The sequence below is a fragment of the Oenanthe melanoleuca genome, chromosome 1, assembly GCF_029582105.1.
Source record: "Oenanthe melanoleuca isolate GR-GAL-2019-014 chromosome 1, OMel1.0, whole genome shotgun sequence".
Classification (NCBI taxonomy): domain Eukaryota; kingdom Metazoa; phylum Chordata; class Aves; order Passeriformes; family Muscicapidae; genus Oenanthe; species Oenanthe melanoleuca.
Genome location: NC_079333.1, coordinates 13,652,166 through 13,667,244, shown reverse-complemented (window position 1 = coordinate 13,667,244; position 15,079 = coordinate 13,652,166).

Genomic DNA, 15,079 nt, shown 5'->3' with positions numbered 1-15,079 from the left:
AACCTGTGCTAATGTCCCACCATCCTCACAGCAAAGAATTTCTTCTTAATATTTAGTCTATATAGATCTCTTTTAGTTTAAAACCATTCCCCTTCCATTACCACTACATATCCCTGTGTGAGTTCCATCTCCAGCTCTCTGCAGAGGCACTGGAAGATGCTCTACGGTCTTCTCAAAGCCTTGTCTCTTTCAGTCTGTCCGTGTAGGAGAGGTGCTCCAGCTCTCTGATCATTTCACCTATTAAAGAATTTCAGACTTTCATTAGGTTTTAATACTTCAAATAACATTTGGAAGTGTAAAAATTGTGAAGAAAAAGTGTAATTAAAAGTATAAATTTTATGTATTGTATAGGTTTGCTAGTGCTTATGAGCACTAAGCAGTCTGTTAGTTTCCAGTCAGTGCCATGAGTCTTTTGGTCATAATAGTTCTTTGGTCTGACTATATTAAAGGGTTTGTTCTTCATTGAAACTCAGATAAAATTTTCTGAGCTTCCTAGGAATATTTTTTATTAGTCCTACTGCCTTCAGCTCTCTGATTCAGATTTCAGTCTGAGGACTAACTATTGCCAAGCAAAAGGTAGAGGATGCTCTGAACTTATAGTTTGGAATAAAAATATGAAAATAACAAAACCATCCTCAATCAAAACTAAATTCTTTGTTATGTCTGTTCTTCTTCATCACAGACACACTCAGTTGTCTTCCAAGATACATATATGTGCATGAACATGCACATTCTCAGATTAAAAATAATCTTTAAAGAAAAAAAAAGAAATTGCTGGGACAGAGAATTCTATTCATTTTATATTTTACTCCTTTGCTTGAATGGCTGTTATTTTTTTGATCCACATGAAGCAAAAAGGGTTTGACTGAAATAGGACTTCAACCAGAAAGAAAGCATCTGGAGGATCATCTTTTGAAACTGTATTTTGCTTCTTCCTGAAGGGGTGGGAGAACAAAAATAAAATTGAAAATGATCCACAAGAACTGAAGCCTCAGTAGGACCCATCCATCTTTTATTTCCCTCATACAGGAAATCTTCAATTTTCCAGACATGATCCTTGTTCTTGTCATTTTTTTGAGGACACACTTGTCTGGGCTGTCATTGCACAGTTCTTGTACTTGGCTTCATTTCTCTTCTTTACCATGTTTGTACTTGGCTACCACTGTGGCATCAAATTCTGTGCTTCCCCTTCCACTTAAACATATTATTTGAAGATGCACAGCTGTGAGGGTGGACCCCAGTTCTAATACCCTTACAACAACCAGTTAACACCTAGAGAGCTTTCAGTCATAATATTTGCCACTGTCTATTCATGGATTTTGCTAAATGGGTGTTAATATCAGCATACACTGTAATATTCTCTGATTCTTTCCCTATGACTTTTGAGAAGTGTTATCATAATTGGCATTTTGCTGACACATTCATGAATGTGTTCATTTTTCTTTCAGAGTATGCCTTCCCTCCTTCTCCAAGCAAAGATAAACTGCACTTTTGGAGAAGATCTTGTATAACCTACTCTTAGATTTATACCTTAATTGTAAATAGTTCTATAGGAACAGCTAATGAAAGAAATGGTGTCTAGCAAATAATGCTTTTTAGTGTACAATTTATTAAAGCATTTAATTACTTTAAAAGGTTGAGATAAGGAGGCACATACCTTCCCTGTCAGACACGGTTTGTACAGAAATTTTTTTCTTAGAACTTAATTTCCCAATTATAAAATAGTAAAATTAATTGAATACCCATTAGTTATAAATATATATGAGACCTAGAGGTGCTCAGATATGAGAGTATCTTTCTGTACCTTCTAACTGAAGTGCAAGTCAGTGTTTTCTGGACTGTATCATTAGGATTTCAAAGACATTATAACCTTTCTATTTTCTAAGTGCTAGAAAAATTTTTAAAAATATGAAAAAATCTATCATGATTGTGGGAAAAGAAAACTCAAGTGCTCATTTTAGACATATTTCTATAATGAGGACAACAAAAATGAAGCTAATTTACCAGCAGTATGACTGTAATCTCCTCTTTGTATTACCCTCCAGTTCACTTTAAAGCATAAATTTAGTGAAAATCTGTATACTTTTGGTTAAGGAGAGTAGACTCACGTATTGGGTGCACACACTTTATGTATGTGAATTTATAGAACTCAGATTATACTCAAGAAAGACTTCTTTTGTCAGAAGAAATATCCAGTCAGATTTCATCAGCATGCTACTCTAGTCAGCATATGACACCATGCCTGGCAGGTAAGTAATTTACCATCCTGATTCTGTGGCACATTAATCACATTCTTTCTACCACAGTTAGTAATATCCAAAGCTGCTAGTACAGGTACATTATTATGGTTCTGATAACAGTTAACAAGTGTACAGGAAGTCTGGTGATATATAATTAACAAATGTTCATCCACTTAATTAGCTTTCCCCTCACATGCCATTTGCATAGTGTGCAGCACTATTCTGAACTTTGAGGATATATGTAATTTTTTGAGAGTGAAAAGGGTGTGATGTCTCAAAAATATTTTTACATTACTTTATCAGTAGTAGAAATCTGCCAATGAGTTGTGATTTTCCCTGTGGAATGGTGACTCTGCTCCCTCACAAGAAGCTGCAGGCACACAGTGAATTCCTGCTTTACTTATTGGTGGTCATCCTGCCTGGAATTTTGTGCTGCAGTACCCAGAAATAACCCAATTGTCTTTATGTGCTGCCTTGCAGAAAAGGTGATGACTTTAAGGCATAAATTATCTAATACTTGACTTCAGATTTAACTCTGCCTCATATCTAGCCTTTTGGAAGCACAGTTCCTTCCCCCAAAGAAGCAGTCCTGTCTAACTGCTGAATATGCTGGTGTGTCTCTGAACTCTTCTTTTTCCAAGGGCTAGTTATATCATGGAAGGAATAGGGAATTTCCTAGTGGTGTAGTTTCCTCTAATCTACTTCCACCTCCCTGCTGAGGCAGGATAGAGGAATCTCTTGGTCTTTTGCTTTCTTCTGGGGGCTGTTCCTTTTTCTCTTTTTCTCTTTTTCTCCATTTCCTCCTTTTTCTCTTTTTTTTCTCTTTTTCTCTTTTTCTCTTTTTCTCTTTTTCTCAGACTCCCTGATACACTTTAACTTTTCTACTTCAAGTGGAGGAAATAAAAAGGTTACTTCACGTGGTCGCTCTCAAGACATGTTTTAATTAACCCGAGTTTAAAAGAAGAAGACTTTGAAAAATATATATTTATATAAATTAAAAAAATTTCCACAAGGATCATATTTATTCATACTTTTGCTTAATTAGAGTGCACCAAGTATTTAATTTTGCTTAAAGAATTTTTAAACAGAGTTCAATTTTCATGATGAAACACTTTCAGCTTCCTTTCTTAATCATTAAACAAACACAGAACTTCTTTCTAAGTTTCATCCCAGTTGTTAGTCTAATAATGTCATTTTTGTAAGAGAGTTGTTCAAATTAATGGATTTTGGATAAATACAAATATTCTGATAAAGTTTCTAATTACAGTTTTTAGTAAATAAAACGGGTCATTTCATAATAGTAATCCACAAATAAAGTGATTTTACCAGTTTGGTTTGCCATGTGATTTTTTTTTTTTTTAGTTACTGATCAACAACTCTTCCTTTTTGAAAGAAACATTCTCCACTAGTTTCAATTTTTATAACAATGGTGGTGAAGGGGTTTTTTGTTTATGTATCTCTTTACCATTACTCCTCAAATCAAAGATTAAATAATGACATGGCAGCAGATAAATATGCTTTGATTTTTCAAGGGGAATATAATGCAGTCAATAAAATAAAATTTTTAATAAATAACTTCTGAAGGCTTTTTCTAAGTGCACTTGTACTGATAACCTATCTTCCAGCAATTTTTCAATTTAATTGCATTTGTTTTGACTGTGTTTACCTCTTTCTCTCTGCTTGCTGCAAATAATGAGAAAATTAGTTAGCTGGCATGAATGCTAATGTAAAATTTATTTTACCTGTGTATTGCCAAATATTTGCAGGGATAAACTATAACTCATATACAACATTATTCACAGATGCAATCTCATTATAAGATTTTGGTTCATTAAATAAAATAAATAGAGTTTCTCACTGTGTTTAATCAAATCAGCTGGACTTACAAAATACAAATGTTTAAAGCTGTGCTTTAAAAGTTGCTGATTGGGGTTTGTGCACATTGTTTGTTAGAGGACAAGGCAATGGCTCAGATTTGAACTGGATACTCAAATTTGTTTGAGTCTATTTCATGAAATTCATGAGTGAAGGAAAGTGTTTATTTACAGGAAGCATATAAGCAGAACTGAATTTGCTAACACACAACTTCTGTTTTGGGTAAGAGTTACAGAAGGAAACAAGTGATCACTGTGTACATAAAATGTATGGTAGGTTTACAGAGCAGCCTGTCATGCTGTGCCATGCTGAAAAAAAGAAAAAAAAGAAGCAAGATATAAAGTCATAAGAAAAGAAATTGATTGTATCTCATATTTTGCAATCCTGTTTTATTGTTGAATTTCCTGAAAACTCTGGCTTCAGAACTGAATTATTAAATGAAAACTCTAATTTATTTAAAGAAAGATTTAGTGAGTTTTGTCCAAGAATGAAGCTCAGATATTATAAACCCAAAAACAGTATTAAATAAAAAACTCCGAGGTAAAATGTTTTTAAAATCTCATTTTCTAAACTTGGAGATAAATATGTCAAGGCTTGAAAAATAATCCTTGGTATGGTCATTTGAAATATAATTGTTACTCAGAAGCTTGTTCATCTTGCTATTTAGGACCTACAAGTATGAGCAAAAGCTATTTGTGTTGTTCTTTATGATTAGATCTGGTTTTAAAAGATCATTTTGTCTTGAAGCCTTTAATCAAAGCATAACAAAGGTCATTCTTTGCTGTAACCAGTACAGTGTATCTGTGTGCACATGTGTATTTTAAGGGGATTGCCTTTGGTGCAAAAAATTTCATCTGAATTCTGAGCCTGTCTTGATTATTGAATTGAATGACTGGGGAATCTTCCTAGTTTGAGATGAAAATAAAGAAGCTGTCACAGTAATGACTAAGAAAAATACAGAAGTTATCACAGTAGTGACTAAAAAAATGATCACTTTATATGGTGTTAAGCAGTCTTCTTTCTGTATCATTCTTTTTATGAGAGGTGGATAAACAGAAAAGCACTAATGAAGTTATTTGTAAGTTATTTGTGATGCTTGCAGAAAGCAAGGAGGGAGCAGAGATATTTAAATATAGCTGGAAATATTCAGTTGGTAAAGAAAATTCAACTGTTAGCCAAAAATATTGTCCAGGACAGCTGCTGTCCTAAAATAAATCAGGAAAATATATTTGTTCCAGGTATCTGTGACTGGATATGTGTTTCTAATCTGGCATTTGGTAACAAGCTTTTGCTTAGTCTGTAGGATGAATAGCTTAAGTACTCCTGTGTAACAAATTATCAATAGTTAGTAATTAATAAATTATTTAACCAAATATCTCATAATGGCATGAAAATCTTCACCCCATAAATTGCAAGGAGGGTGGAGTAGAGAGAGTCAAAATCAGAGGTGCTACCTGAAAGGTACCTGAAAGCAAGCCTTGAATTTGCAATGGGCAAAACTCAGAGATCCATCTGTTCTCTGTGGGCTGCTGCTGCTGCTCAGCTGCAGGAAACAGCTGAACATGGTGAAAGTTCACCAAGAGTGAGGAAGTTCCTGAATAGAGCTGCTGGGTATCTTGAAGGTTGATGTGGAAGGTTACAACTCCCAAGAAAGAACAACTGAGTGGTTTTTCATCCTGTCCAGGTAGAATTCTGGTCTTCAAAGTCAGTTCTAGCCAAAAAAACACAAACAAGAAAGCAAATTAGTTAATGCTTCTTAATTCTCAACTCTCACTTGCTTGAAGCCAGCTCTTCAAGAAGTTATTTTAATTTGTTCTAGCTGGTTCCCTTCCCTGAAGTCTGACAATAGCTGACTCAGTAAAATCCAGTGAAACAGTATGCTGTCAAACTATGAAGTTTTTTCCATGGAAATTCTTCAGGAAATTTGTTTCATTTAGCAAGAGCCTGTTTCAGGGTAGAGTGGATGTGGGGAGGGGAAGGAAGTTCTGTTTTAACACTTTCACTTTGCAACTTCCTGAAGAGAAATGTTATCACTTTGTCTGAAAAATGAGGGTGTGGGCTTTGCTTAATCTGAAGTTGTAAAAACCCTTTTTGAATAAAAATAAAGCAAAAGATAGTAAATACTGTCATTCCCCTTCCCCCCGGTCATTTTTTGGCACTTTTTCCATTATGAGCAAACCAGAACTGTATTAGGTTTGAACACAATTAATTTTTGTCTCATTTAATGAGTCCATTAACTAATATCAAATTTTTTTACTGCTAATGTCACCCAAACTGAAGCTTTTTCTGCTGTTCTGCCTCTGGTTTGACTCTGTCTACATTCCTTTTAAAATATAGTTTCAGTGATCTCTGCATTTAAAGAAAAGACATTCAGCACAATGGAATAAATAGAAAAGAGACAGGTTGTGAGACAATTAAATTGCATCATAAAAAGAAAAAGTTTAATTTAAATGGGAATTGCTAGGTCAGCTGTATGGATGGATTCACTATTTCCCTAGAAATCACTTCTTGCACACTGCAAAACAATAAGACTTTTATGATAAACAATAATCTGCTAGAATGTCCTCTTTTCATTAAAAAATGAGGGGGCAGTAATAAGGAAGGGTAAATAATGACAATGAAATATGTAAAAGATTAATGATGACCTATATAAAATATTGGATATTAACTTAGAAAGAACTTCCAGAATGAGGAAGTCAATAAAAAAGCAGCTTGCACTTCTAATTTCAAAGACAAAAAAAAGTTTATCAGAAATCAAATTAAGCCATTTGAAAGCACACCTTGCTGTCTGAAAAATAAACAAGAAGGAGGTTGATTGCTGTCTTAACTATTAACACTTATTTTCCTCCCACTTTCTTCTACCCATCTCTCCTCTCTCCCTAGAATGATTTCCATGTGTAAAATACTTTGCCACTAAAAATAATCTGAAGGCATCTTAATCTCAAATATTTTTCATAATATTTAAAAAAGTATTATTTAAAATAAAGTTTCATGGAAGTCCTCAGTCTAAACAAAAGTTTGTTACAATTTTTGCAGCCAAGCTGTTTAAAGAAAGCATCAGAAAATAATGATGCTTCTGGCTTAGAAGTGTTGACACATGAAGTTCCCTAGAGGATTCTGTGTGAATCTTCTTGTGATGTTTGTTGATGTCATATTGAGAAGGGTCCTGAGCAGAATCAGATTGTTAGAGCTTTCATGGATGAAAAAGACAAGAGGAAATTTGGTGTTTGGTTTCATTTTGCACGTGTTGCTGTGGCTTTTTTGTCTTGTTTTTCAAAAAGGTCCTTCCTGTGCTGCTTTAACATTCTTTTCTACCACAGCTCTCAAATTTGAGTACATAACAAAGGAATTCTGTATTTGTGTTTTAGTAATGATGACATTTTCTCCGTACAGAGCCTGTGCTGAGTCAAACACTGCAGAGCTGCTGGCCTGTGACCTACTTTTGCTGATGATTGCATAGAGTGTACACACACTCCATGATTTGCAGTGCATTCATTACTAGCTTGATCCTGCTGCTAAGTGGTTTGGCCCAAACATCAGATTAATAAGCAGAGGTCTGGGTCCAGCCACATGCTGATGGAAAGCCACTTGTTTCTGTTGTCAGTACAGCACAGGCTACTCTGCCCTCGTGGCAGGCTGCCATCCCCGAGTGTCATGATTGATGATGGAGTCCCACCGAGCTGAGGAAAAGCCTGAACAGCTTTGGAGGAGATTAAAACAGTCTTTCAAGAAGGAAATCAGCATCTGAATCCAAACAAAAGTAAATGTGCATGATGCAGCTGTAATTGCTGTTCTCCTGAGTGGCTGAAACATGTAGACAATTCAGAGGTGTTCTGGTAAGCATTTTGGACTATAACACACAGACACACACTCCATGCCCATGAGGGATAGTCTTTCAGGAAAAAAACAATATAGTCACAGTCAAATATTCATCATTCAAAGACAATTCCTAGAGGATCAGTTATACTGGAGTGGTTTCTGACATGTGTCCAAGTAGAATGCCTGAAGTTGTTTCAAGAGGTGGAAAAATTGAGTTGGATTTCTAGGAGGCAGGCCAATGAATGCTTAAAAACCGTGTTCAGGGAAACATGTTAGTTCCACATGATGTTAGTTCCACAACATGGGAAATTGCTGTTCTGGCCCATGTGTTGGTGTTCCCAGAGATGTGGTTACAGTAGTGTTGTCAGAACCACTGAGCAAAACTCCAGCAACAGGAAACAGCCACAACAAACAGAGGAAACTGCATCTGTCATGTCTGTAGCAAAATTAAGCTAATTTTTTACCCAAGCCACAAAAATACATTTATTCCTGCAGTCTATAGAGATCATAAATTTAGGAGAAATTGATTCAGTATTATCTGTTCCACACATGAGATTCAAGTACTTGCAGGTATGGTTATATTTTATATAACACAAAAGATAGAATATATTTTATGTCTAAAATAGAAAACATCCAGTAATTCTGTTTTTGACACAACTTCAAGGTATGATTTTCTCTTCAAATGGAATTTTTGGGGTCAGTGGAATGGACTGTGCTTCAGGAAATGTTCACCATTTTGGGGCAACAATGATATTCTACATCACTATTCAAAGTCTAAATGGCTTTTAGAGCACTTAGGGGTCAACATTTACAGAGAGATGGATTTTCAATCTAAAGTATAACAGAAGGGAACTGTTATAATCAAAAGGTTCAGAAGTTACCCTCTAAAAGTCCATAAGTTACTCCATGAAAGATATACAGAGTAAACCCCAAACCCAATTTTTCTTTTTACAAGATAAATAATTTCTTAGAACAGTGATGATCTGAGAGTTAGTGTAGTAAATTCTAAGCTCTTAGTGAGGCCTCTGCACTATTTATCACATTTATTAAGTCAGACAGCATTGCTAGAGATGCAGTGTTTGACAGACATGGCTCCTGACAGACATGAGTTCTGCTCTACCCTTTTTTTTTTTGCATGACAGCAAAGTTCCAGCTCCCTACTTCTTTTCAGAAAAGACTTAAAAGTGAACTGAGAATACTACAGATTGTCACCTACCAGCATATATTGATTAGTGAAATTTCTCTTTTATGAATGTAGTTTTTCTCTAATCCTTATAGATTATCTATTTTTATTATTATTCAGTTCTTATGTTCCTATTACATTTACCAGTTTTTACTTCATAATTGCTTATATAGCTAATTTAGACCACACCTTTTTGCAAAGCCTTTCTTTGAAATCATACAATGAATCAGAAAATCACAGAATTACCTGGGTTAGAAGAAATGTTTAATACCATCTAGATCCAAACCCTGTGCCATGGGCAGGGACATCTTTCCATTAGACCAGGTTGCTCAGAGCTCCATTCATCCCAGCCTTGAACATTTCCAGAGATGAGGGAGCCACAACTTCCCTGAGAAATATATCCCAGGGCCTCATCACCCTCACAATCAAGAATTTCTTCCTAATATCCAATCTAAATCCTGCTCTCCTTCAGTTTGAAGCCATTCCCCCTTGTCCTGTCACTCCAGACCTTTGTAAACAGTTTCTCTGCATCTTTCTTGTGGGCTTCCTTCAGACAGTGGAAGGACACAATTAGGTCACCCCAGAGCCTTCTCTGTTCCAGGCTGAGCAATCCCAGCTCTCCAGCCTTTCTTCCCAGCAGAGCTGCTCCATCCCTCTGCTCCCCTCGGTGCCTGCTCTGGGCTGGCTCCAGCAGGTCCCTGTCCTTGCTCTGCTGGGGACACCTATTTTCTTTGAGTTTCTTTCTGTTTTTTTCCTACAAGTTCAATAATACTGTAGTAAAATAAGTTTTCCAATAAAATTATTATTTTGACATCAAATAATTTAATTTCCTTAAAGGCCCAATTTATGTCCCTCTGTGGATTCTCTTGGAGTTAAGAGGTGTCCACAGTAAAATGTGTTCCACTGGAATGAAAAACTGTTCAGTTCACAGAACTAGGAGGAATCTACCACTACAGCATGTCTGGATGTCCAAATAAATATGTCCAGTCATTTAGTACAGCCAAAGAAGTGCTAGAAATGTGATAAGGAGTAAAAGAGATGAATAGTTGGCAAGTAGAAGTTTTATGCAAAAAAGTCAAACAACAGGACTTATATTCCATATGCACATGAACATTTATGTATAAGAAGCAGAGGTACACACTATATAGTAGAGAAACATATAAGTGTTTATAATCTCATTTCATGGGGAAAACCAAAAATTGTTAAACTTTAGATAACCCAGATTTAGTCAAAGGATATAAAGCATGTCCTGATGAAATGAGGTTGACAGGAAACAGCAGCATTTAGGTTCTGAAACCTGAAATGAGCTAAAAAAAAATTATATATCCTTGGCAAACTTTCACATTTTCTTCAGGAAACAAACTAGTCATTTTCCAGTTTCCTAGAGTTATGTGAAAAGTTATGTGAAACCTGATTGTAAAGAAGTAAAAGTAACTTCATGAAAAGCATGAAAAAGTTGCCAAGTGCTGAACCAAACCATGAGTTAGGCAAGAAAACAATTGGAAACATTTATCTAAATCACAATTCGAAGAGGCCATATCCTTGGAAAAATAAGTTTTATTAATTGAGAAATACAAACATTTCTCAAAGTTGTAGTTAGATGCATCAGCTGGTGTCTAATATTGAAAAATCCTGTTCCAAGACAAAACAAGAAACAGGACTAGATAGACACTGTAGATAATGCCAGTATGATATATTTGACAGGAAATTAATCCTGACCCCTGAAAACAGATAAGCCCTTATTAAAAGTATAAATATATTGGGTTTTTTCTCATCATGGATCCTTATCACTCAGTTACATCTGAAGACATTCTTTTCATTTAAGATGACAGTTAAGAAGACCAGGAAAAGAAACCAGTGCAACACACTCAAAATATTTTTTAGATCACGTCTAGAGTATTAATTTAGCAAAATTTCAGCTTTAGAAGAAAGACATATTGAAACCATGTATTACAACTTTCTTCAAGTCTTAGATGTTTAAATGTGATACAGAATTAATTCAATTTTTTCTTCACTTAAGACATATGTATGTTTCTGTTTTACTTTCCCATGTTGACCAAAAAGGAAAATAAATAATTTTTACTAATGTTGCTGTGCTTTTATTTCTGTATTGTCTAGCACTGAACAAATCGAATAGGCCTTAATAACACACTTTAAAGTCACATAATCTTTTACATTATATAGAGTCAATCTAAATTATGTTTTTAGAAGCAAAGCAGTAACAATAATACTAATGAGAATACCAGTAAAACACTTCTCAGCTTAGTTTATTCAATTCATCTTTAACTTCATCAGGCAAAATGTAAGTCACAGTGTTCTTTAAACATTGCATTTATTTTCTCAGAACTTCATGTAAGCTACCACTACATTGTCAACTGCCACAGGTGTTGAAACTATTTCAAACATCATTTCACATTATTTTAAAAAGTTAACTTGCCTGTAAAGTGTTCCACTTTGCACTGTAAGCTGTTAAAAACTTTAATCTCAGCCTATACAAAGAAGCTGTTGAGTAGTTGAAGGTTTATTCTGAATTCTCTGTCTTGCTCTTGGGCATACCCAGTGAAGGATATATGCTGAAACAGGTCAACAACAACCCTTCTGACTTGTTATGAACACTCTTAAGATTTTGTATAGATGTAATTATTGTAATTCATTTTTTTCTTTTTTTTTTTTTTTTTCTTTTTTTTTTTTGGCTTCTGGCCTTTACTTCTAGCCTTGCATAGAGTTTTTTCTCCCTTTGCTCTTTGCATTCCCTTCATTACCAGTGTTCATACCTGATTTTTACTTTTTCCTTGAAGTATTTCATTTAATGTATAAGAATGACCTTGGAAATTAAATTTTCAATTTTCAATTTGCTCATCAAGTATTCCTCAAAATCACTTTGAGACTGGGAGACAGGCAGAAGACTTTCAGACTCTATCTAAAGGTGAAAAAGAACATTGAAAAAGTTCCTGCCACCTGGCAAGTTTAATTTGCATATTTATCACTTAGTTTCAATATCATTTTATAAACTGTTCAAATTTTTTTGTATCAGAAGCTTTCCTAAGAGGATTTCTTTATAACCTTCTCTTAGGAATGACAGTGACAATGATATGTAGCTGAATGTGCAAGGGAAGGTTCAGTGGTTCTGTGAGAACACTTAAGGGAAAAAAAGTGCATCAAAAATTCTCCTTTGAATCACTTTACCACTCCATTCAAAAGGAGTCCTACTTCTTATAGTCATGTACATTTTAAAAGTTTAGTTTATGATAGCATAATTTATTAATACTATGGAGACAAAGTTGGACATCCTTGTCAAGTGGTCCCTTGGTTGCATTAGATAGTTCAAGATGAAGTGAATATTCCTAAGGGCCTTGCTTAGGCCAACAAGTTGGACTATAACCTAGGCTGCTGAAATTTGTTGAACACTTTCAGGGGCCCCTGAAAGTCATGGAGAGGATGGAAATTGAGCACAGTGGTTATCAATGTCAGACACTCACTTTTATTGTAGTGATGTAATGACTAGAAAATGAGTCCTTCATTTAAGCTGTAGAAAATTCCTGAAGTGCTGAAGAAAGAAAGAAAGAAAGAAAGAAAGAAAGAAAGAAAGAAAGAAAGAAAGAAAGAAAGAAAGAAAGAAAGAAAGAAAGAAAGAAAGAGAAAGAAAGAAAGTAGAAGGGATGGACAAGGAGGGTGACAGAGATGAAGTAGAAGCATATCACCCCTCCATGGGTCTCAATGACATTTCTTTGTTTCCATCTGATCTTGGTGGTGAGGTTCCCTGCTGAAAGTACAGAATCCCATGGATTAATATGTATTTGGCAGGTGGGAACACACAGGTACCTCCCTGGGGGGGGCAGTTAGACACTGTCCCTTGTAAGACCGTGGGTCTGTTACATCATGTGGTATCACTGCAGTGCTCTGGTGCAAGGTCTGGGGACCCCTTTGGGGGGCCTTTGGTGAGCCATGACACCCCCTCTGTTGTCCCTCACACAGATGTGGCCTTGCAGGGGTGGGAGGCCCCACAGCTGGGCCAGTCTGCCCAGTGGAGGATGGGTGTTCACTGCATCAGAGGCTGTGCCACACACCCAAAACCTCTCCTCCTTCCCCTGTTTGGTGCAGGGATCTGTAAAAGCCTGGCAGCAGAAACACCTGAGGCTGTGGCTTCCACCCCAAAGGAGCTGGTCTGGGCCCTGCTGTGGATGCTCTTCTAGATGTTTCAAACAATAATGTCATTTTATCCCAATTTGCCTCAGGTGGTTTAACTCACAGTTCAGATTTCAGGCAGGAGACCCATCCAGGGTGGGCTTCAGTGGTGCAGTGCTGTTCTACACCTTTGCTATATAGGCAAAAATCCTTCATAAAGATGTTCAAGCCATAAACCATAACATTCAGTCTCCTGCAAGAGGAATTGGAATGGATGGTCTCCAGAGATCCCTTCCAATCCCAAGCATTCTGTGGTTCTGTGAAAACACTCAGAAAAAAACAAGATTTAAGATTTTATATATGCATCCATAACCCAATATCCAGATTTCAGATAGCATAAGTTATAAATATTGAGACAATGTTTTAAAAAAGGAATTGTTGTTTTTTTTAAATTGGTGAATCACACTGAAAAATATTTTAAGCTATTTTATTTTAAATACACAGCTGGATAAGAGCTGCAAATTTGTACCAGACAGCTGACTAAAATGCCAATGAATACAAATGGATATTTGTGCTAAGATGAAATTTAATAGATTTAAAAATGGCAGTAGCTCTGCTAAGACAGAAGTTGTAATTGAATACAAAGAGATCTCCAACTTTAAAGTTTGGAAAAGAACCATATCAGCTTAGTATTTGACATCACTAAGTAAGACAGACTATCACCATTATGTTACCTCTAAAATAATCCTGAACTTCACAAATTTACATCTGCATTGAACCATGCAGTTTTCAATTTAATTTTTTAGAGTTATTTGATGTCTTTGCGGGTGTACTAAGGTGAAAAGTTTACTTAAGACTGTGAGGCCTCATACTGAAACAATCAAGAAGGACTAGCATTTGAGCTGAACAATACTGCTGTACATTTCCTTGATTTAGGGAAAAAAAAAAAAAAAAAAAAAAAAGGGAAACAAACTAATAAGCAACCACAAAAAACCCAGGAGAGAGATACTCCACTGTTGCAATTTCATTTATTTTTTTTCCTCGCAATTTAAGTTACAGCATCCTTAGTGGATATCAAGATACAGAATGGAATTTTGACACTCCAGAAGCCTGGCATCATGGCTCAGGTGAACACAAGAGCTGCTTCCCTGCAAGAGCAGGATGTTCCAGGGAATTGCTACCTTGTGCTGGCACCTCAGAAGTTTGTAGGTGTTGCCAACATTATTGCAGGAAAGTGTGATGAAATTAGGGGAGCTGAAACAGACAGCAGGGAAAGGGAGAACCAGGAACAAGTACTTCCTGTTAAATGTAACTTCTTTTTATACCTACTCTACGGAATACCATGTGGTACAAAATGTCTGTGGGGTAGGAAGAACTGCTGATGACAGGTTGTAACTATGCATATAAATATTCATATTCATGTGTCAAGGCAGGGACACAATTGTCAGTTAAGTCTACTGGAAAAATCATTAAGTATATTAAACCACAGCTTTGAAAAACTTCTAGTTAGTACTGGCTTTACACATAGTTCTGCTTTAAAAATCAACTTTTTTTGTTCTGCTTCATCCTTCCCCTTCTTGTTTTCACTCCATTGTCTTTTGCTCCTTCTTCTGTCCAAGAAAAGATCCTGCAGGAGAGATCAGATGATGGTTGCTGTCTTCTGTTTCTTCTAGGGTGTAATTTAAGAAGACCACTCAGATAATCACAACCTCATAAGAGCACTACCATGTATCCTTTTTAAAGCATTGCAAAGAACCTATAAGTAATTTTGGAAAGTAAAGGACATAGGTGAAGCAGTGACCATAATTTATCTAGGACTAATATTAAAGTCTTTATA